The 26,069-nt window shown below is 29.0% G+C and overlaps 1 protein-coding gene across 1 annotated transcript in view; it reads left to right on the top strand.

Annotated features, from left to right (window-relative positions):
* Positions 1–26,069, top strand: part of LOC113370319 (Krueppel-like factor 9) — a 526,951-nt gene that overhangs the window by 299,700 nt on the left and 201,182 nt on the right. The gene's annotated exons all lie outside the window — the stretch shown is intronic.

The following is a 26,069-nucleotide window of genomic DNA, read 5'->3' as shown; positions in this document are numbered from 1 at the left end:
AAATTTTTGTTTAAGATACTATTTTTTAGTTAGCTTAGTTTCCTATTTCGTATTTCTCTAAAAATAATTTAATTGATCTTAATAATTTTTTGAATAAATCCATTGCTTGCCTGCCCTTATAATATGTGTTGAATTTAATATACAAGGACGCGGTACATTTTTTACATTTTTTTCAATAACTTGAAAACTTTTTTAGAAGCACTGCTTATTAGTTAACTCAGCCGAAACTAGATAAAATTTATCATATTTCTATATACTTAATTTTATATATCACACTACAAAAATTATAATAAAACTAATCTGAATAACTATATGTAATGTGTAATACATAATGGATATGGAATGCCTTTTTACCATTTTCAAAAAATTTGTTTAAGACATTCTTTTTTATTTAGCCTAGCAGAAACTATTTAAAATTTACTAATTTTGCATAAACTACTTCATCTACTCCGGAACAAAATTTTTAAATAAAACCAATTGAATTCGCATGTATTACATAACCTTCATATTCATGTCCTAATCTATGAAGAAATATCCCATATGGATTTGGGATATTTTTCTACATTTCAACAAATAACTCAAAAAATTTGTTTAAGACACTCTTTTTAATTTAGCTCAGCAGAAACTAGATAAAATTTAGTAATTTCGTATATAAACTGCTTATATACTCCGAAACAACTTTTTTAAATAAAACCAATTGAACTTATCATATTTCACATAATCTCCATATTCATATCTGGGACATTTTTTTACAATTCTCTAAATTATATAACACTCCGATTATAAATCCAGACTTTTTTTCACCCAATAACCTAAGTCAAACATCAGTGCACAGGGTTAGCCAAAAAAAACAAAATCGGTTCAGCAGTTTAGGAGTACATCCCGGACAAACATCTTACTCATAATTTTTTTCATAACCAAGTTGTTTATCCATTTTCTCGACTTTCTGCCACGTGTACACCCTGGTTTTTTATTTCCGATTAAAGCCCGTGATTTATTATTAAAACCACCCCCTGATATTATATTAATATAATATATTTTCGGTATAATATTCCACTTTGTGGTGCCTAAAGTCTTTGTTATCGTCGCCACAAAGGTGTTTACATGAGAAACGCGTCTGCGATTAATGCGGTGATTTTCCAAATGTTCAAATTTCTATGTGAGATATGTATTATTCTATACATTTCTATGTATAGCAGTGATGGTAAAAAATTTGAAACTCAGGGGCCACTTGTAAAAGAAATAAACACGTTGGTAAATGATATACGTAAATTGTTAGTGCTATCAAACTGTGGTAGTTAACACTGAAAGTTTGATCTTTAAAGATGTACATTTATTTCGAGTAAGTACATGCAAAAATTTAATTTTTAACCATTGACCCTTACTTTGGCCTTCAATGCCCCAAAACTCCTTTACCTCAGCGTCGGCACATAGTTATTTTTGCTCAAAGATATTAATCTCTCGAGCCATTTGTTGCAGTACGCCATTTCCTTTTGTACTTTGGGAAAAGGGAAAATCCCCTACCCGACATCATCCAGAAGGTATGAGGTTTCAGAGTTTTCTTTGAAACTATTCGGATATAAATCGAGATGGGTTTAATTATTGGTAATGATGGTAATGGAGTGATTTATGTGCCTTTTGGCAAGTTGTAAAAAATTATAATGATCAATTTAGAGCTTTTGAAACTTTTTTAGAACACCTCTAAGATTGTTCGAACGATACAAGTTCTTGCAGGAAAATATTTATAAAAAATCTTGTGAAAGAAATTACGTTTATTTAATATTTTTGACAAATTGTAGACCTTTGCAGAAACAACATATTTGAATTACAAATCAGTAACTTAAATTTTGTGACGTCAGGAAATTATTAAATCTGTGCATAGTTACTCTGACTCGTAGTACAAGCTGGGTAGTTTTTGCATATAAATATCTATATCGCATATTGTGAAAGCAAGTTGTCAAATTTAATATTTTTGCATATTAATATAATGTCTTAGGAATAACATAATCAAATTGCAGAGTTCTAGTGCTAATATTATGACGTCAGGAAATTAATACATCCTTGCCAGGTCAGTCTGAATCGTAGTACAAGTCGGCTAATCCAAGCAGATAAAAATGTATATAAAATGTTTTGGAAGTGAATTCATAAATTTTATATTTTTTGAGAATCATAGACTATTTTAGGTATAACATACTTAAATTTCAGAATTCTAGTATAAATATTATGACGTCAGGAAATTAATACATCTATGACAGGTTATACTGAAACGTGGTACGAGGTGTTCAATTGTTGCAGAAAAATATTTATATAAAATCGTATGACAGACTAATGGTAAATTTTATATTTTAAGCTATTTATAGACTATTTAAGGTATAATATACTTGAATTATAGAATTTTAGAACAAGTATTATGACGTCAGAAAGTTAATACATTCTTGCAGGATTAAACTAACCCCTAGTACAAGTCGGCTAATCGTTGCAGAAAATTATTCACATCAAATTTTGTGAAAGCAAATTGATAAATTTAATATTTTTGTGAAATTGTAGACTATTTTAGGAATAACATATTCGAATTTCAGATTTCCAGTACAAATATTTTGATGCCAGAAAAATCATACATCCTTGCCAGTTTACTCCGACGCCTGGTACAAGTTGAGTAACCCTTACAGATAAATATGCATATACAATTCTGTGGCAATAAATTCGTAAATGTTATATTTTTAAAAATTGTGGACTTCTTTATAAATAACATACCCGAATTACAAAATTCTAGTATAACCACTATGCTGTCAGAAAATTAATACATCCGTGCAAGCTTACTCTGAGCCCTAGTACAAGGTGGCGCGTCCTTGCAGATAAATATTTATAACCAACTTCGTAAACAAATTTTAATAGCATTTATATTTTTTAAAATCAATACACTATTTCAGGAATGACATAACCAAATTACAAAGTTCTAGTACAAACCCTGTGCTGTCAAAAAATAAATATCCTTTCAACTGTGCTAGATTACTACTCCGAATTCCAAATTGAAACTTTTCTCAGATTTTAGGTTATAAATCACATAGCACACAAAATTTTGATAATACTATTTTTTACAATCATAGCATATACATTGATGAATAATATATCCAACTTACAGTCTTCTGAAACTAGTTCATCGTATTTAAATACAAATATTTATATCGCACAAGGTGCCAATCACATTTAATTTCCTTCATACAATACCATACACTAGATGCCATTTTTCCACCGAATAAGAAAACTATTGTGACAGCCGTCAAAAAGTTTCTCTCCCTCTTTGTTCAAACTTTTTCCCTCACGAGCGATACTTTTGCAAGTTTCAGTTTCATGGATGACATTTCGCGTTTCTTTAGAAAAATTATTAAAAAGTCTTCTTATGCCAGTTGCCATGTGAGGAGATAGAGATATCAGAAGAAAAAATTAAATTCAATATCGTAGTGATGTAATCACACAGGCAATAATATTTGTGCTAGGGTTTTGTAATTCGATAAGCCCAAAATAGTCTATAATCACTGGAAAATATCAAATATATTAATTTTTCTTTATTAGATTTTTTATAAATATTTTTCTGTATTAACTGCACACCTCGTACCACGTCTCAGTATAAACCAACACGGATGTTTAAATTTCCTGACGTCATAATATTTGTACTAGAATTATGGAATTCCAGTACATTATTTCTGAAATAGTCTACAAATTGTTAAACATATAAAATTTACCATTACTTTTTCACAAGATTTTTTATAAATATTTTTCTGCATTAACTGCACACCTCGTACCACGTCTCAGTATAAACCAACACGGATGTTTAAATTTCCTGACATCAGAATATTTTTACTAGAATTATGGAATTCTAGTATAATATTTCTAAAATAGTCTACAAATTGATAAAAATATAGAATTTGGTATTAGTCTGTCATTAAATTTTATTTAATGGTTTTTCTGCAAAAACTGAACACCTCGTACTATGATTCAGAGTAACCCAGCACAGATGTATCATTTTCCTGACACTAGAATATTCTTACTGGAAATCTGAAATTTGAGTATGTTATTTCTTAATTAGTCTACAATTTTTAAAAAAATATAAATTCACGAATTAATTGCTACAAAATTGTCTATGCATATTTATTTGCAAGGATTAACCGACTTGTACTAGGGACAGAGTAATTCAGCACAGATTTAAGAATTTTCTGACGTTATAATATTTGTACCAGAATTTTATAATTCCAGTATATTATTTCTAAAATAGTCTACAAATAGTTAAAAATATAAAATTTACCATTAGACTGTCATAGGATTTTATATAATTTTTTTTCTGCAAAAACTGAACACCTCGTACCACGTTTCAGAGTAACCTGTCACAGATGTATTAATTTCCTGACGTCATAATACTTGTTCTAGAATTCTTAAATTTAAGTATGTTATTTTTAAAACAGTATACAAATTGCTAAAAATATCAAATTTACCATTAGTCTGTCATAAGATTTTATATAAATATTTTTCTGCAACAATTGAACACCTCGTACCACGATTCAAAGTATCTTTGCACAGCTTTAATAATTTATAAGCTACAAATATGTGATTAAAGTATGTTATACCTTAAATAGTCTAGAATTTCATAAAAATATAAAATTTGTCAAATTATCTTTACAAAATTTGATGTAAATGTTCATAAGCAAAAGCTGGGTAAGCTTGTACTACGATTCAGAGTAACTCTCCACGGATTTGATAATTTCCTGACGTCACAAATTTCAAGCTACAAATCTGTAATTAAAGTATGTTATACCTTGAATATTCTACAATTCTAAAAAAATATAAAATTTATAAATTCACTTCCAAAACATTTTATATACAATTCTTATGCCAGTTGTCATGTGAGGAAATAGAGATATCAGAAGAGGAAAAAATGTAATGAAATTGTAAAAGAAGTATGGAAAAGGTAAATATATATATATATATATATTTTACGTAACCCTGTACTATATTTTCCACACACACATACATTCACACATACATTTACATCAAACAAAATCCTCTGTGATCGGATTTCCCGTCCTCGTATTTGTTTCGTTAATTATAAATCTCTTTGATGCTTTTTGAGGTAATGTTCGTACAATTCGAATATATTTACACCACTATAGTAACTCATTCACGTCTATTTATATTGATTGTGTGTATTTATACCTATTTGTGTGTATTTGTGTCTATTTGTGCCCATTGATGTCTATTTATGCCAGTTGTTTGTTTACCTTGCACCTTTGATTTAGTCGTCTGTTGTTTACAATTGGGGGATTATTGTTGTTTGCCAGTTGGGCAAAATGGGGAATTAGTAGTTCAGGGGAAAATTGAATGCTTTATTTATATATTGTATTGATCAAAAACCGTTTTAAAGCCATTTATTCGAGTGTATTACCACTCCATTCCAGAAGTGTCTAGGGCAATTCCCATCTCCATCAATCCTTGTCTTTACTTTAAGGGGGCTCTTTAGCGAAAATGGGGCTCCCAATGTTTACCTGAGGAGCTCGCATTGTTTACCTGAGACTCTGCGAGATGTAAATGATATGTTTGTTGAATAAATATTTTATAATTCGCTTCGGAGTGAAGATGTTGACGTTGACTCTGATTTCATTTCTAGACCAATCTAATTTTGGATTTTGGAAATTGCAGGTGGATTTCGGAGTTCAGAATAATTAGATGATGGTTTTCGTATACCATTAATATATAATAATGCATAAATTAATAAAAATCTTAAATAGGTGCATCATATCCTGCATAATTCTCTTAATCCAAACATGGATATCTTGCAGGATCATTCTGGTTCTTGAAGTGTCATTATGTAAAAAAATGTTTATATACGGTTTCGTGTGCAAAATTCTGTAATTTGTATTTTTTAGTAATAACATATACTTTTGGCAATAACATACTCAAATTACAGGGTTGTAGTGCAAAAATTAGGCTGACAGGAAATTAATATATTCCGAGCATGGTTTTACCAAGTCCTAGTACGAGCCGGGCAGTTGTTGCAGATAAATATTGATATTAAATTTTGTGAATGACATTAGGTAAATATTATATTTTTTAAATATTATAGACTATTTCAGAAATAACATACTCTAATTATAGTGTTTTATTACAAATAGTAAGCTACCAGGAAATTTATGAAGCCATGATAGGTTATTCTAAGCCCAAGTACAAGTGTTTTAGTTCCTGCAGAAGATAAATATTCATATAAAATTTTGTGAATGACATTTCATAAATTTTATATTTTTTTAAATTAATATACTGTTTAAGGATTACCGTGCTTAAATTACAGAACTCTACTGCAAATATTAAGCTGTCAGAAAATTTATGAATCTATGCTTGGTTACTCCAAGCCCTAGTACGAGTCATTCAGTTTCTGAGGTTAAATATTCATATTCAAGTTTGGTGAATCAAAATTCATGAAATTTATATTTTTAGATAAATGTAGACTATTTTATCATTAACATATTCGAATTACAGAGTTCTACGACAAATATTAAACTGTCAAAAAATTTTATGAATCCATGACAGGTTATTCTGAATGCAAGTACGAGTGTCGTTTAGTTGCTGCAGATAAATATTTATAATAAATTTTGTGAGTGAATATTCACAAATTTTATATTTTGCAAAATTAATGTACTGTTTTAGGAATAACATACCCGAATTACAGAAGTCTACTACAAATATTATGCTATCAGGAAATTTATGAAGCCATGACAGATTATTCTGAACACAAGCACCAGTCGTTCAGTTTATACAGATAAATATTTATAATAAATTTTGTGAATGACATTATGTGAAGTTTATATTTTTAGAATAATGTGGACTATTTTAGTAACAACATATTCGAATTACAGAACTTTACTGCAAATATTAAGCTGTCAAGAAATTTATGAATCCATGACAGGTTATTCTGAATTCAAGTACAAGATGAAATGGGTCTCTTCTAATTTTTTTTAGTGCTGCAATATTTGTGCTACAATTCTCTTAATTTACTATGTTATTGCTTAAAGTATCAAATATTTTTAAAAAACATGAAATTTATAAATTTTCATACATAAACTCAGTTAAATTAATTTGTATGAGACAAAAGGTATCTATGTAAACGAGTTTCATCTAAGTTACAAATTGTAATAATTTTCAGGATCACAATATTTGTGCTACAATGCTTTAATTTCACTATGTTATTTCTAAAAGTATCTAATATTTATGAAAAATATAAAATCAATGAAATTTTCTACACAAACTTAGTTATATGTATATAGAACAGTTCCAGATAACTTTCCAGTAGTGGTCTCAGAACTTTATCAATATATTAGTATTAGTAAGTTATGGTTAGTTTACAAATTCAAAACTAGAATCCCTTCCGATTCGATCATGAAATCAATACTTCGATATGGTAAATTACTTCCAAACTAATAAGCTGTCTAGAAATTTAGTACTGGAGCAAATACTCCTAAAACTATAGTTTACAGATTGTAATTAATAGTCGATTTTCATTTCCATTACACACCACTAATATTCCATTTATAATTCGATTCAAACAACTTTTTTAATATAAATCTCCACCGCCCTATTTTCTGCAAAAATGACCAACTGTGCAAAATGTGCAACCGAGTCTTTCTAATCTCCTCCACCACTACTATTGCTCGTAAGTCGAGTCCTTAATTCTAATTATAAACACGACGACGATGGAAATGAAAGTAATAACTTTTTTAATTAACAGAAACAGAACGACTGCCAGTAAAAATACGATTATGATGGAAAAGAGGGAATTAAATGCGAGATGGAGTTTTAAGATTTTTATTTTAAATGATACAGGTTTAGGGAGAAAAAAAACGGCTCTAATGATAATCAGACGAAACATATTAGAAATTTAAAAACTTTTTACTGATCTTTGATCCATGATTGATTTTTGCTAAGAGTGTTTTTATAGCTTGAAAATGGTTGGATCTGCTGTTACAAAAATTACCACGAATTTCAATACCATCAACACTAATCGAGTGCATTTTACATCAATAAAATCGATCCAACTGTTTTCGATATTTTGATAGAAACACATTGTATCAGTCAACGTCGTACCTTCCCATAATTTTTTTTAGTTTACCTCATAACTTTAAAACGATTACAACTACTTCAACAAAAATTGCAGCAAATCTGAACATCATCAATACAAACCAAATGTTGTTAACCCCACTGAAATCGAATGAACCATTTTCGACATATCGATACAAACACATTTGACAACGTCAAACCTTCCCATATATTCCATGGCTTGCTACATAATGCCTAAATAGTTGAAGCTGCACTCACAAAAATTATAGCAAATATCAACACAGTCAATACGAATCGAATGCTGTTTACACCACTAAAATCGATTGAACCATTTTCGATATATCGATACAAACACATTGCATTGGACAACGTCGAACCATCCCATATGTTTTATGGCTTGCTCCGTAATTCCTAAATAGTTAAACCTACACCAACAAAAATCACACTAAATCTAAACACCATCAATACAAACCAAATGCTGTTTATCCCACTAAAATTAGTTAAACCATTTTCGACATATCGGCACAAACACATTGTATTCCACCACGTCTAAGTTTTCACATAAACAGATATTCTAACGATTTTGATCAATAACTCCAAAACAGTTAGACCTGTATCAATAAAAATTACAAAAAATCCTAACACCATCAATACAAATCAAATGCTTGTAACATCACTAAAATGGGTCACACGATTTTCGGTATATCGCTATAGACACATTGCAACTGTCAATGTCGTACCTTTCCATATGTTTCACAGTTTATACCATAATTCCAAAACGGTTACACCTACTTCATCAAAAATTATAACAAGTCTCAGCACTATTAATACAAACCAGAAACTATTTATCCCACTAAAATCGATCAAACCATTTTCGATATATCGATATAAACACATTGTACCAACCAACGTTGTACCTTTCCATACATTCTACATTTTGCATGATAATCCTGAAACTGCTACTTCGGCTTCGACCAAATTTACCACAAATCTAAACATCATCAATACAAATCGAATGCTGTTTACACCATTAAAATCGGACAAACCGTTTTCGATATATCGATACAAACACCTTGCATCAGCCAACGTTGTACCTTTACATACATTTTACATTTTGCATGATAATCCTGAAACTGCTACTTCGGCTTCGACCAAATTTACCACAAATCTAAACATCATCAATACAAATCGAATGCTGTTTACACCATTAAAATCGGACAAACCGTTTTCGATATATCGATACAAACACCTTGCATCAGCCAACGTTGTACTTTTCCATACATTATACATTTTTCTTGATAATTCCAAAACTACTACTTCTACTTTGACGAAAATCACTACAAATCTGAACACCATTAATACAAACCAAATGCAGTTCACTCCACTAAAATCAAATACACCATTGTCGATATATCGACACGAAAACATTTAATTCGATAATGTAGTACCTTTGCAAATTTTTTATAGTTTACACCATAATTCAAAAACAGCTACACCTACTTCAACAAAAATTGCAGCAAATCTCAACACAATCAATACAAACCAAATGCTGTTTACCACATTAAAATCGATTAAACCATTTTCGACTTATCGATACAAACACATTGAGTCACTCAACGTCGTACCTCTTCACATATTTTACACTTTGCCCAATAACTCCAAATCAATTAAACCTGCCTCAACTAAAAACGCTATAAATCTAAAAACCATCAATGCAAACCAAATGCTGTTCACCCCACTAAATTTGACTATACCATTTTCGATTTATCTATACTTAAACTGTGTCCTACCACAAAGTTAATAAAGCATATGTATCACGAAACTCATGCAATTTAAGACAAAATGCTACTTACACCTATTTATATTAATTAGTTTATCAAAACTAATCAAGAACGACTACTCCTTAGACGAAACCTTTTGTAAACAACTACTGTGTTTATTTTAAATTATGCACCACTAAGAAATCTCCACGTTTTACCTTCATATTGTGTCTATTATTGTATTATATATCTTTCGCAAAATAATAATTCCGTTTCGTAATAACGTCTACAAAACCCATCTCTGCGGGAACACCCACCGGAGCTTCTACCGGAGTCTCATCCTCCGGAATCTCTCACCGGAGCCGCCGCCACTGTGTGTTCCTTATTAAACAGTATTATTTCAACAGGGAGACGTTTTCATATCATTTCGAGAGGATCGTCGAGTAAAATTGCAAAGGGATGAGTTGGAGGATCCTCATTTAAATTCAAATATACCGCGGATAGTAAATCTTGAACAAGGTGTACTACTGTGTGCAAAGTTATTAGGAATTTTATTGAAGTAAAACTTCTTTAGGCGCGACATGGGTGTAAATCCGTACAAATGCAACGGAAATTGTTACGCTTGATCGCTTAGATGACTCGCGCTTACGACGCTAGTTTTAGCGCAGCTTTCGCAATTATTCGATCTAGTCTGTGAGCAAAACAAAAAATACATCAAATGTCAAATCATATGTCAAAAACAAACAAAATATGTGTCGGCTTTCACTTGAGTTTTGTATTTAGCTCGTAGTCTCTAAACATTTTTTGAAGTAACACTTCTTTAGGCGCGACATGGGTTAGCAGTATAATTCGTGAGTTAATAAAAATGTCAGGATCGGAAGAATATTTTATCATTGTAGTGCAAATGATCGCAAATAAATAATGAAACTAAGGAAAAATCTGCGCTGCGTAAGAAATGTAAGTTTATTGAAGTAATTTGTATTATTCGAGTATAGAAAAGAAAATTTTATTTTTATTTTTATAGGCAAGACAGATACTACAGTTGCTCAAAGAATGAAACTGTATCGCCAGTCTGTCAGTTACTGCCAATTCATTAGAAAATATTGAGCTAGGTATCACTTTAGATGTTAATAAGTAAAAATCTTTTTGACTCCTAAAAAAACGCTTCAACTATTCACATTTAAACATATTATTCTGTTATTTTTTTAGATGAAAGTACTGCTGTTACTTTTTCTGATACAGCAACTACATCACGTCAATTGCAAATTGATGATTCTGTATATAATGTGACAAGAACTGATCTTTTGCAAGAGTCAAATGAAATATTTGAACTTCCATATGAAGACTTCGATTTGTTTAGGAATGCATAAAAATTGTTTGAGAAATTTGTGTGATCGACTTTGGTTTGAAAGTGACTTAGAAATATCAAATGATGCTCAAAAACAAATTCTTGATAATGGTTTTCTGAATATTGACTCAAATAATCAGGTTGGAGGTCAAACTTGTCGAAAAGCATTAAATTTGGGTAAACTTTGTGTAAATTTAACGGGTTTGCATTTCCACCTACACAAAATTTTCTACCTAAACTAGATACTGTATCTGAAAGATTAATTTCTCCTAGGTTGAAATATTTGGCCAAATTATAAATGTGCCCGTTGACGTTAATAATATGGTTAATTTATTACCTCGTAATATTGATGATGATCATTGCATTAACTTTCACATAAAAAAGCAAATGATTCATAGATCAAGCTATGTGCAGGGCTTGATAAATAAAACAAATATAAAAGTATGGCTTCAATTCTTTAGGCAAGACAGGTATTACAGCTGTACAAAGAATTAGATTATATCACCAGCTAAAAAGTAAAAAAATACAAATAGTAAATTAATGTACGTTAATGTAATTACATGAAGTTCTTCAAACACAATTATTACGTGATGAGTGAAATTGCGAAAACAATATTTGTTCAGGCATCGTTTACCAAAATTCACTGTGTGAACGAATATTATAGAATTTATTAATCAGCAATTACTTTAAATCGATCATGTAATATTTCAAGTATAATCTTGATTACTTTATTGTTTGTAAATATTATACATATTTTTAATGCAATCATAAATATATAATTTATAAATTTATCATTATATAAATGTGTATAATGGTTGACACTAATAAATATGTGCATCACAAGTGTTACCACCATATTACTAATAAACATTAAATTCAAAATTGTTATATGATGCATATATTTTTACTTAAATGCTATCTTGTACCGTAGCAAATAAGTTTTACTTAAATCGCGTGTGAACCCTACGCGCACTCTTTTTTTCATCTTATCACACCCGACTCACATCTTATTATTTGCATATCAAAAAAATATGAATCGCTCCACATTGCCACTTGAAAATCCTTCTTTTCAATATGCACTCGACGAGAATTTCCAATGCATTCGATTTGTATAGGATGTAGTCCTTGAGTTAGGCTCGATGGGAAAAGGAAATAGGAGTTATTATATTATGTAGAATATTCTATAACTGTTATGCGCGCTATTCAATATCGGCAAGTAGTCTTTTGTAGGAGAATAATCGATTTATGTGACGAGCTACGGCGTGGTCGGTGCTAGGTGTTTGTATCGATATATCGAAAATGGTTTGAGCGATTTTAGTGGGGTAACAGGCATTCGGTTTGTACTGAAGGTGTTTATATGTGTTGTAATTTTTGTTGAGACAGGTCTAACTGTTTTGAAGTTATCGATCAAAATCTTAAAAATATCAGTTTATGTGAAAAGCTTAGACTTGGTGGAATACAATATGTTTGTGTCGATAAATCGAAAACGGTTTAACCGATTTTAGTGGGGTAAACAGCATTCGATTTGTATGGATTGTGTTGATAGTTGTTGCTATTGTTATTGAAATAAGTGTAACCGTTTTGGAATTATGGTGTAATCTATAAACAACTTGGAAAGGTGCTACGTTGAGTGATACAATGTGTTTATATGCAAATATCGAAAATGGTTTGAGCGATTTTAGTTGGGTAAAAAGCATTCGGTTTGTATTGATCGTGTTCAGATTTTGTGTAACTTTTGTTGAGCTAGTTTTAACGGTTTTGGAATTATGGAGTAAACTATAAAAATAATGGGAAGGTACAACGTTGTCTGATACAATGTGTTTGTATCGATATATCGAAAATAAATTGCTCGATTTTAGTGGTGTAAAAAGCTTTCGATTTGTATTGATTGTGTTCAGATTTTTTGTAATTTTTGTTAAATTAGCTTCAACGGTTTTGATAATATGGAGTAAACTGTAAAATATATGGAAAGGTACGACATTATGTGATACAATGTGTTTGTGTCGATATATCGAAAACGGTTTAATCGATATTAGTGGGGTAAAAAGCATTCGGTTTGTATTAAGAGTGTTCATATTTTTTGTGATTTTTGTTAAGCTAGCTCGAACGGTTTTGATATTACGGAGTAAACTATAAAAAATATGAGAAAGTGCAACGTTGTGTGATACAATGTGTTTGAATCGATATATCTAAAACGGTTTAATCGATTTCAGTAAAATAAAAAACATCCATTCCAAATTCTAGAACCTTCGACAAAATCCTAATTTTATCCTTAATTTCGACCTAATCATATAATTTTCGACAAGATAATACAACTTTCGAATATAACATAATATTTCAAAACAAAATCATAGTATTTTTACCAAAATCAAAAAACTTTCGACTAAATCTTCGTCGACAAAATCATAAACTCCTGAAAAGTTTGTCGAAATCATACTAGTAATAGTAATAATCATAAAAGTAAAAACTTACCAAAAATTAACATAGCAGAAAATATATGCAAGGAAAACCTGTTGCTTACCTGAAACAAATTAAAGAAATATATAAATAATTTATATATATATATATATATATATATATATATATATATATACACGAGTAATTTGTATACATTTTATAATATATTCTGAAATAAAATTATGAAACTTCGAAGGAAGTTTCATCGGATAATATACGAGATATGTAACAGCTGACGATTTTATAAAATTCTTAATGAAAATTATATATATATATATATATATATATATTAAAATATTATGTAAGTCATCTTTCAACAGTTTTAAAACAATTGTGTACAAATTTCTATGATATTCAACAAAGTTGATTAAATCATTTCTAATTTTATAATTAAAGAAATTTTGTGGTTTGTTCATCAGTAAAGTCTCTTCCAGAAAAACATTTAAAACACACACTTTTAAAATAATTATTTTATAAATTAAAATAAATTAAATATAAATTAAAATTCTTTTAATAAATAATAAATAAGTAGTAAGAATTTTAATTAAAGGTTTTTTCTCAAAAATTTTGGCACTTAAATTTTGCTTGTCAGTAGAGTCCTCTTTTATACACACACACATATATACATGTATATGTATATATATAAATATAAATATATATCCAGTCCTAATTGAAAATCCCGTCAGCAAATATTATTTCCGATTTAATTAACGAAGAGAAAATATTCGCACATTTGTTCCAAATCATTAAATTTTGTGCAAACAAAAAACAACATTGCACTTTAGCTGCAACAATGCAAATCCGCGAATAAATAAATAAATAGGGTGCATTACGTGCACCGGCGTTAATGCATTTATTTATTTATTCGAAAAAACAGAACGGTAATTAACTTTTTAAAAGTAAATATTTAGAGAATTGATTCAGTAATCGACAAGGAGAGGATCGATTAGATGGAAACTAAAATGATAAACAAACCGACAAAATGATCACAGAACACATATGTATATATATATATATATATATATATATATATATATATATATACATGTATATTATAGATTTTGGCTTGGTAATCTCACGTAGGCTTTAAAATCAAAGTGTTCCATGTGACCCATTTCCGGTTTTATGACCCATGATGTTCCCGGAGGTGCTTACTCCGGATCTCCGGAACATCTTGAGTCGACTGGCGGTTCGTGATCGGACAGAACGATTAATTTTTATTATATATATATATATATATATATATATATATATATATATATATATTACTCTCTGTTTCTCTTTCTCCTTTCGTTTCTCACAACCCGCTCCCACTCCTTCACTACACTTGCGTTGTAACCTTGATCAGTGTCCATAATGCACCGCTATTAATAACATAAAATACAGGAGGGCAATTTGTGCTCCTTCTATTTCTCGTTTGTTAATATAATAGTATTTTATTATTTTACACAAATTTAGTGTTCAATCAATTTTACGTCATAATTAATTTTTTCCGTTGTTTTTTCTGGTTTGGTATGTATAATTTCCTCCTTTTTATATATATTAATATTTATCATCAACTTTGTATTTATGTTATATGTTTTTTAGATTACTGATTGATGACACACATCAAGTGTCGAAACGTTTAATGGAATAAATAATTTTGTTATTAACTTCACGTAGGGTAAGTTATTGTAATCGTCCAAAAATCGAAATTAAAAATTATTGCATTTTCCAACGTTTTGAAGATTTCTGAAGATTTTGGCATACCTTAGAAAGAATGGATGTGTGTGTATGTGTGTGTGTGTGTGTATGTATATATGGATACGGCGCACGGATCAACCGATTTGAATGGTTCAAAAAACATTTGATCCCTATTGATGGGGAGATGTGCTGATTAGTTTTTGGCAAAGGCAGGTCCAGCAGTTACGGAGATACGGTGCAAAGAGTGCAAAAAGTACAAATCGAGTTTTTGAGGGAACGGATCGGATTAGAATGATCTAAAAAACATTCAATTTGTAATGATTGGGAGAAGAGGTGATTAGTTTTAGGCAAAGACAGGTCCCGCCATTTCGAAGATACAAAGCTAAATGTGCAAAAATTGGAGTGAACTAAGAGTCCGATTTGAATGATCTAATAAAACTTTCTGCTCGTATTGACAAAACAATTGCTTTTGAGGATAAAAAATTATTACATCTTTTTTCATTTTCCATAAAACATTTTCGTAATTTTGGATTTTGGAAAAAATTTAAAAATTCTCCATGCTGAGCACGGTCTAAGCGCCACTCTGGTACAAATGTTTACCCGAGTGCGTTTAGACTGTTTATTTACTGAAGCAACTATTGAAAAATGTGAAAATGCCGCCAAGCTAAGCACAGTATAAGTGAAAATGTCGCACAGAATTATTTGCAAATGCGTTCTGACTGTGACTATACGGGAACACTTTTTCAATTTTGTAAAAATTAGGCAATTTTCAAATTTTTTTGAAATTGAATTCGAAATGAAATGACGATTAGAGATAAATTGATGTATGATTTACATATGATTTGCTCACTCAGATATGACAAACAAGATAGCAGAAATAATGAAAGTTACAGTATTTATAATAATATAATTGAAAACGTTTAAAATTTCTCGAATATTTTATTTCGGTACGGGAAGTTCCAGCAATTTGCCTTAAGGCACGATGCCATACACCACTAGTTATCATCATAGTTAGATAACGAAAACCAGTTCTAAAGTATTATTAAAACTTTGCATCACTATCTATTATCCAGATCTTCCATTAATATCTAAAATTGTAATAATATCCGCCTGCACCTCCATATCCTCCACCGCCTCCGCCGCCACTTTCGAAACTCGAATAAAACGCCTGGCGGTGCGAATTCCACGTAATAGCATATGCATGCATACGTCATTAAGCCAAAGTTATTCGAAGGGCGGCGGCGGTGGAGATGTCTCCACCAGTTGGAGGTTTGAGAGAAAAAGTGGGAGAGCTGGTGGCAAAAAAGAAAGGTACATATTAGGGTTTATACAAAAACCGACATTTCAGAAAACCGGTTTTCGAATTTTAATATTACTAAAAGCCGATTTTAACCGTTTTTCGAATTTCATATAGAAAATACATTTTTGTTCGAACATTCTGTAATTTATCCGCAAATTTAGTGTAATTTAGAGCAGACTAATTTGACTGAATTTATTTATTGTTCAATTTTATAGATAGTAAACGAAATTATTTTAATTTTATTTGGTAGAACTAAAAAATAATAGTTTATCATGATTAAATAACTTTGAAAATAATTATTCGTTGTTCATACATCATTTTCACATATAAGAATGAAAATATTTTTATGATAGTGAAAGGAAAGTTTTCAAATAAATAAACATAATACATTTTTAAATAAAAAACATTCATTGAATTAAAAAAAAAAAAAATATTAGATACGTGTTGATACCTACTTGTTAATATCAATTTTAGTTTTAAAAACAATTAAGCTAAACTCAGGTATTGTCTGTTCCGAGCAATTTTAATTAATTAATTTTAAACATTCTAATTGTTTTTTTTTGTTTAATAAAATATGATTTAAAAAAACTGAGAACGTCTATCGAATTGCTACTGAAATAGAAAATACTCTCATACTTGTACCAAATTATGCTTATTTGTTTTTAAAGCCTGATATAATAATTCTAAGCTTTTGCTTCTTTTATTTGTGGCTTTTAGGGTTTAAAACTCTTTTTTTGAAGTTTGAGTAGAATAAGTTACTTCTTCAAGAAGAAGTCACACTGATTGAAATTGATATATACCATGGTATAAAAATCTAAATTAATATGAACAAAACCTTTCTGGGAACAATTGCAGACTGATAAGATATCAAATGCTATTGAACCTCTATGATTTCAAGAAAAAAAAAACGCTTTCATCTATCTCTATTTGGATATATTTATCATTTTTCATTTCTACAGTGAAACCCGACTTTTTTTCACTAAAGAACCGGTTTTTGAATTTTATAATTTTTGCCAAATTTTGAGTTTTTGAAATCCGAAAAACCCTAGTACATATTTTTGCATAAGATATTTCACATTATAAATGGTCCTCTATCCTTGAGCTTTATCCCTTCTGGTCAGTTGAAGATAAAAAACCTGGTAGTGCTATTTGTCATCTGGTAACACTTTTTACACATCAGCATATAAATCAAGACTATCCATTAATATTATTCTTAACTTGCAAAATTTCCTCTGAACTAAGATTGTATCCTAGTCGAGTTGAAAAATTGCTAGTGCAAGTTCTAAGAAATATTAAAAAGAATTTTAAAATCAAAGACCAACAAAAAAGTTATTTCCTTGTCCTATCTATAACTCCACCCTTTGTGTGAATTCAATTGAATCGCGTGATTTATTACCGAACAGAGAAGTATCAATAAATTCACTCGAATGATGACGATGATGATGATATCATTTTATGATGGCTATAAATTTATACGAAACGTATTATAATCTATCAGGGATATTTTAGATAAAAGGAAGAGCATAGACGGGGATCCTGTCATTGAAATCTTTGACTGTAAATTTGTAGTATATATCTTATATATAGAATTCTTCTGTACGGGTGTATGATTTGATAATTTTCCTAAACGGTTATTCGGATTTTGATAAATCTTTCTGGAGTTTGTTAAGCAAATTTTTAAGATCTAATGAACGATAAAACTATAGTAATATTGTAAAAATAAATAATAAAAATTACAAAAAAAAACACTTATCATTATATATATATATATATATATATATATATATATAAATATATACCTATAATATTTTATCCAAGTTCTTGGCCGTCTCCAAGATTGTTTCGTTGATATTATCGCTGTTTTTTCTGCACGTGCAAAAAATATGCGAAAACTTTTGCCTTATAAGAAAAATTATAAATCTTGCGGATAAGGGAAATTCCCGAGACAACTCTTAAAGATGATTTTTTTGTCGCGAAACGAATGAAAACGAACAAAAACGAACGAAATGAATGAAAAAGTTTTAATAATAACGCTCTGATGAGGTGTTAAATATATATATATATATATATATATATATATATATATATATATATATATATATGAATTTTTTTGGTTTAGTTTGCTCGTTAGAAGAGTTCCTTTAGATTTACGTTTTGAATTGCTTTTGATTTAGTTTGCTCGTGAATAGAGTTTTTTTTTGTTTTTATCATTTTTTGGTCAGTAGGTAAATTGGTTGGTAAATTATTTTGTTTATATACTACAAATATATAATATAGGCTTGTTCGAACTAGTTTTACAGCAAATATTCGTATAAAAGTATATAGAAGTGTATTTTTTTTTTGAAGAAAATTTTATCTAGTTTTTACTAAGCTAAATGAAAAAGTGTATTCTGGACGAAGTTTTTGAGTTATTTAATAAAATGAAGAAAAATCTACTAATATGGAGAAAATGTAGAATATTCGTTTCATTCGCGTTCAAATTTGTTTTATACAAAATTTTCGTATTGGGATGTATACAACTGTTTATACAGAAATGTAGTAAATTTTATTTAGTTTCTGCTACGATAAATAAAAAAGAGTGCCGAAAAATACATTAGGGATAATTCAAATTTTCTAAAATTTTCATATCAAAGTGTACAAACAACTTTATACAGAAATTTAGTATATTTTATCTAGTTTCTGCGAAGCTAACTAAAAATGAATGTCAAGAACAAAATTTAACAAAATATGAAAAAATGTCCTGAATTCCTATATGATAAACATGGGACATATATAAGGACGAGTTTACATTACATTTATTCAAATCTTTCTTATAAAAATATATTAATTTTTTTTTAAGAAAGTGTAGTAAATTCAATGTAGTTTTTGCTAAATAAACTAAAAAAGAGTGCTCAAAACAAAATTTCGAATTTATTTATATATTATATATTTTTATTTAACAAAATATAAAAAAGTATCCAAATTCATCTATTGTGAATACGTACAATGCATTAGGGTAAGTTCAAATTATTCAAAACTGCTGTATCAAAATGTATAAGACAGTTTTGTATCAAATTTTTCTTAATAATTATAATATTCTTTGATATAAATATAATTTTAGCAAAAAATCAGTTTCCATTTTCAAATTCCTTCCCCAAGTACCTCTTTAGTATTGTCAATAATAAATTCCTCATCGACATATTTATGTATATTCGATTAAGCGAACAAACAGGAAAGTGGCCGCCAAGTGAGGGTAACAACCCCCAACAAATTCGCACAAATTCGTTACGAATTCGCATTCGACGGAATTGAATCAAACGAATTGAAGAGATTTAAATAAATCAACAACAACAACAACAACAACGGCAACAATAACCCGGAAACAGGTAACAGGAAAAAGGAATGTTGGGGATGTTTTTGGGGTTAAAGGGTAGTAAGGAAAAGGGATGTTATAGTTTATGAAAGGGTTGATACAAAGAAATATTGTATTAATTAAATTATACGTTGATTAATTTTAGGAAATTAAATATTTTAACTTCACATAATATTTACGGTATTTTATCTAGTTTACATTAGATTTATTCAAAACTTTTATATACGGCTATATTAAATTTATAGAGAAACTTAGTAAATTGTATCTACTTTCTGCTAAGCTAACTGAAAAATAGTGCATTGGACAAAATTTCCGAGTTATTCTGAAAAACTTAAAATAGTGTCCGGAAACCATACGAGAGAGAATCGGGACAATTTTTCATATTTTGATGAAAAACTCGAAAACTTTGTTCCGGGCATCCTTTTTTCAGTAGCTTATCAGGAAGTAGATAGAATTCACTAAAATCCTATGCAAATTGTTTTATACACTTTGATACAAAATTTTTGAATAGTTGAACTAGCTCTAATGTATTTTGCATGTTTAGAATAAATGGTTTTGGGACGCTTTTTTACATTTTGTTGAATAACTCGAAAACTTTGTCCAGGACATTCTTTTTTAGTTGGCTTAGCAGAAACTAGATTAAATACACTATTTCAACCTATAACAAATTAATTTACTCTAATATAAAAAATCGAATAAATCTAACGTGAACTCGCCCTTATAAATTGTCCTAAGTTCGTCATATAAGAATTCGGGACATTTTTCTACACTTTTCTGAATAACTTGAAAACTTTGTCCAGGACTCTTTTTTTTAGTTAGCTCAGCAAAAACCAGAATAAAATTTACTACATTTTCCCATGAACAGTTTAATATAGACTCGTATAAATTTTTATGAATAAATATAATGTAAACACGCCCTTATACATTACTCTAAGTTTGCCAAACAGAGTTTCGGGTCATTTTTCTACATTTTGTTAAATAACTCAAAAACTTCTTCTCGGACTCTCCTTTTTAGTTATCTTAGTGAAAAATAATATGATAATATATAGTTTGATATGAAAATTTTGTACAAATTCAATGCATACTCGCCCATATCTATTGTCCTAAGTTTGCTTTATAAGAATTCTGGACATTTTTATAGAATGTCTTGAATAACTCGAAAATTTTGTTCAGGATACACTTTTTTAATTATTTAAGCAGAAAGTAGATAAAATGTGCTGAAATTTCATATGAAGAGTTTTATACACTTTAATACAAAATTTGGTAGAATTTCAATGAAAATTTGCTCTTATAGATTAAGCCTAAGTTTGTCTCACGGGATTTGGAACATTTTTTTATATTTCTTTAAATAACTCGTAAACTTTATTCTGGATACTCTCTTTTAGTTATCTCAGCAGAAACTAGATAAAATTTACTGAATTTGTCTATAAATAATACAATATAGTTCTAATAAAAAAATTTCAATAAATTGAATGTAAATTTTCCTTTATATAATGTCCCAAGTTTGCCATACAAAGATTCTGGACATTTATCTAGAATTTTCCGAATAACTCAAAAACTTTGTATCGGACACTCTTTTTTAATTAGTTTAGCAGAAACTACATAAAATTCATAATATTCACATATAAACCATTGCTAATACCCCAATACAAAAATTTTGAATAAATCTAATTTGAACGCGCATATATCATATTTTCTCCACATCATAATAAGGGTATATGGATTTGAAACATTTTTTCACATTTTTTTAAATAACTTATAAATTTTGTTCAAGGTATTCTTTTTGATTAGCTTAGCAGAAACTAGATAAAATTTACTGATATTCTGTATAAACTGTCTTATATACTCCAGTACGATAAATACGCTTAAAACTCACTTGCTCGAAATATTTTATATATTTAGCAATTAGTACCACGAGTCTTCACATTTTTGTATTTTGAACAATTTTAGTAAATTAACTATTGCTCACAGGCCTATAATATTTTACAAGTATCAAGTTGAACATCAAATATATCTATATAAAAATTGTCATCATAAACCAACCCTAAGAACCATAGTTTGGATAGAAAAACAAAAAAAGTGATTCTAACAAATAATAATAATTTATTATTATTATTTCCGATTTAAAACTAAAATTTGCCTCAAAACTTATTCCTCCAAATGTTTCCTCATATCAAAACTACCAAATGCAGTTTCGGAAACTACTTCCGGATCGTTTCCGGAAAAGTTTCCGGAAGAATAAAGTTAGCTAAGAAGTAAGATCACTTACTTAACTTTAAGAAACCGCCGGCACGTGTCCGGAAATTTAAAATTTTGAGAATTTAAGAAAACTTTCAGATTTTATAACACAGAGTAAATGACTGCCATTCTATATACCATAAATCGTGGGAAGTTGACAAACTCAATTACTCAGGGCAGGAGGCGAGGACAATTTTACAAAGGTAAAATTGTTTGATAATTTACTATTGTCTATATATGCAAAATACGATAGGTCGAGTTCAAACTATATAAAATTTTTGTATCAACGTGTATAAGACAGAATATATAGAATTTTACTAAATTTTATCTAGTTTCTGCTAATCTAACTGAAAAAGTAAGTCCCAGATATATTTTTTGAGTTATTTAGTAAAATGTAAAAAAATGTCCCGAACCATTGTTTGGTAGGATAATCAAAAATATAAAGGGAAGTTCTCTTTTGATTTCTGCAAAATTTTGTATGAAAGTGCATAAGACTGGTTATGCAGAATTTTAGTAAATTTTACCTAGTTTCTGCTAAGGTGATTAAAAAAAGATTTAAATAAATGTAAAAAAGTGTCCCGTATTCATATAATGTAAATGTGCAAAATACATTAGGGCATGTTCAAATTATTCAAAAAATTTGTTCCAAAGTGTATAAAACAATTTATACAGAATTTTACTAAATTTTATTTAGTTTTTGCTAAGCTAATCAAGAATGTCATCTACAAAGTTTTTGAGTTATTTAGAAAAATGTAAAAAAATGTCCCGAAACCTGTACTGCAAACTTAGGATAATCTATAAAGGGCGAGTTTATATTAGATTTATTTGAAATTTTGATATAAAACTAAATTGAACTGTTTATAAGCAACAATAAAAAAATGTATCTAGTTTGTGCTAAAATAATAAAAATAGAATGGCCTAGATTAAGATTTTGAGTTTTTTAACCACATGTAAAAAAAATGACCCAAACCCTTGTATAGAAAATTTAGTACAATATTAAGGACGGGTTTACATTATACTTTTCCAAACTTTTTATATGAGACAAAATTAAACTGTTTACATAAATCGGTTGCTAATTTTATGTTGTTTCTGCTAAGCTAACTATAAAAGTGTCCGGAACAAAATTTTTGAGTTATTTGAGAAAATGTAAAAAAATGTCTGGAATCATTATATGCAAACCCGGATAAGAGATAACGGCGAGTTTATATTAGATTTATCCAAAATTTTCATATAAAACTGTATTAACTGTTTGCAAGAAAAATTTGTTTTTTTTCTAGATTTTTTATCTAGATTCTGCTAAAGTAATCAGAAAAAACTGTCTTGAACTAAGTTTTCAAGTTATTCAGAAAAATATTGAAAAATGTCCCCAATCATAACACAAACTTATGTTAGAACAATATATAAGGGCGAGCGTGTTTACATTGGATTGATTCAAAAAATTTATATAAGGCTATATTAAACTGTTTTCTAGGAAATGCAGTAAATTTTATCTAGTTTCTGCTAAGGTAACTGAAAAAGAGTGTTCTGGACGAAGTTTTTGAGTTATTTAACAAAAGGTAAAAAAATGAGCCGAATCCTTGTATAAAAAATTTAGTACAATATTAAGGGCAGGTTTAACCTTAGATTTTTGCAAACTTTTCATATGCGACAAAATTAAGTTATTTTCATAGATTAGCTGTAAATTTTATGTAGTTTCTTCTGAACTTACTATAAAAAAGTGTCCGAAACTAAATTTTCGAGTTATTTGAAAAAATGTAAAAAAAATGTCTCGAATTCCATATGACAAACTTAGGTTAATCTGTGCAGGTTTAAATTTGATTTATACAAAAGTTTCTTCAAAAGTGTATAAATCTGTTTATAAAGAAATTTAGTAAATTTTATCTAGTTTCTGCTAAAATAATCAGAAAAAACTGTCTTGAACTAAAGTTTCATGTTATTCATAAAAATGTGGAAAAATGTCCCTAATCATAACACAAACCTATGTTAGAACAATATATAAGAGCAGGGTTACATTGGGTTTATTCAAAAAAATTATATAATGCTATAATTAACTGTTCTTTAGAAAATGTAGAATATTTTATCTAGTTTCTGCTAAGCTACTAAAGGAGAGTACTCGGAACAAAGTTTTTGAGTTATTTAACAAAATGTAAAAAGTGTCCCGAAACCACATATTATAAATATACAAAATACATTAGGGCGAGTACAAACTACTTTAAATTTGGTATGAAAGTGTATGAAACGGTTTATACCAAATTTTAGTATACTTCATCTAGTTTCTGACAAACTAACTAAACCAAACAGTCCTAGACAAAATTTTCGAGTTATTCAACAAAATGTAATAAAATGTCCCAAATCAATATATCATAAATATGCAAAATACATTAGGGCGAGTACAAACTTCTTAAAATTTTTGTATAAAAGTGTATAAAACTGTTTATACCAAATTTTAGTAAATTTTATTTAGTTTCTGCCGTGCTAACTAAACCAAACTGTTTTAGACAAAATTTTCGAGTTATTTAACAGAATGGAAAAAATGCCCCAAAACTAAATATTGTAAATATGCAAAATGCATTAGGGCGAGTACAAACTATTCAAAATATTTTTGTATGCAAGTGTATAAAACTGTTTGTACAAAATTTTAGTAAATTCTGTCTAGTTTTTGCTAAAATAACTAAAAAGGCTTGAAATAACTAAAAAAGGATGACACATCAAAAAAATTTCAAGTTATTTAACAAAATGTAAAAAAGTATCCCGAAACCACGTATTATAAATATGCAAAATGCATCAGGGCGAGTTCAAACTACTTAAAAGTTTTGTATTGAAGTATATAAAACTATTTATGCCAAATTTTAGTAAATTTTATCTACTTTCCGCTAAGCTAACCAAAAAAGAGTGCCCTCAACCAAATTTTCAAGTTATTCAAATTCAAATAAAAAACGTCCCGCATCTATCATATTACCTTATTCAAATCCAACATAATATTATTATTTCTGTTTCTCTCAAAGTTTCCAACAAGTTGAATAAATAAAACGGTTTGTCTTTTGTGTTTGTTTGTTTTGTTTGTTTCCAGAATTCCCCAGATTCCGGACCATATGACTTCTAAATGAAATAATAGGCTCCGGGGCTCCGGGCGGCTCCGGAGGACGTCTGTTTGTTTTAGGATTTGTTTGGATTTATTTGCATACGGCGGCGGCGACGAAAAGATGAATAAATTTGGAACGAGGAGTTAATGAAGAGGAATATTAAAAGAAAATTTATGTATATATAAACGGGACATTTTTTTATGTTTGTTTGAATATCTTGAAAATTTTGTAGAAGACACTCTTTTTCTGTTAGCTTAGCAGAAAGTAGATAAAATTTACTAAAATTTGGTATGAATAGTTTTATACACTTGCATACAAACATTTTAAGTAGTTTGTGCTCGCCCTAAAGTATTTTGCATATTTATAATATATAGTTTTGGGACACTTTCTACATTTCTTCAAATAACTCAAAAACTTTGTCCAGGACACTTTGTTTTGTTTAGCTTAGCAGAAAGTAGATAAAATTTAGTAAAATTACACATAAACTGTCTTATTCACTTTTATACAAGAATTTTGAGTAGTTTGAACTCGTCCAATGCATTTTGCTTATTTATGTATGATATATGGATTTGGGATACCTTTTTACGTTTTATTAAATAACTCAAAAAATTTGTCTAGGAAAATTTGCCTCTTTTTTGGTTAGCTTATCAGAAAGTAGATAAAATTTACTAAAAGTTCATATAAACTGTCTTATACACATTGATACAAAAATTTTGAATAGTTTGACTTGTCCTAATGCATTTTGCTT

Source organism: Ctenocephalides felis, unplaced genomic scaffold (genome assembly GCF_003426905.1).
Source record: "Ctenocephalides felis isolate EL2017-DRISC unplaced genomic scaffold, ASM342690v1 CF-g0.4_SCAFFOLD_00845, whole genome shotgun sequence".
Taxonomy (NCBI): domain Eukaryota; kingdom Metazoa; phylum Arthropoda; class Insecta; order Siphonaptera; family Pulicidae; genus Ctenocephalides; species Ctenocephalides felis.
The sequence above is the reverse complement of the archived record's forward strand: the minus strand, read 5'-3'. Positions and strand labels throughout refer to the sequence as shown.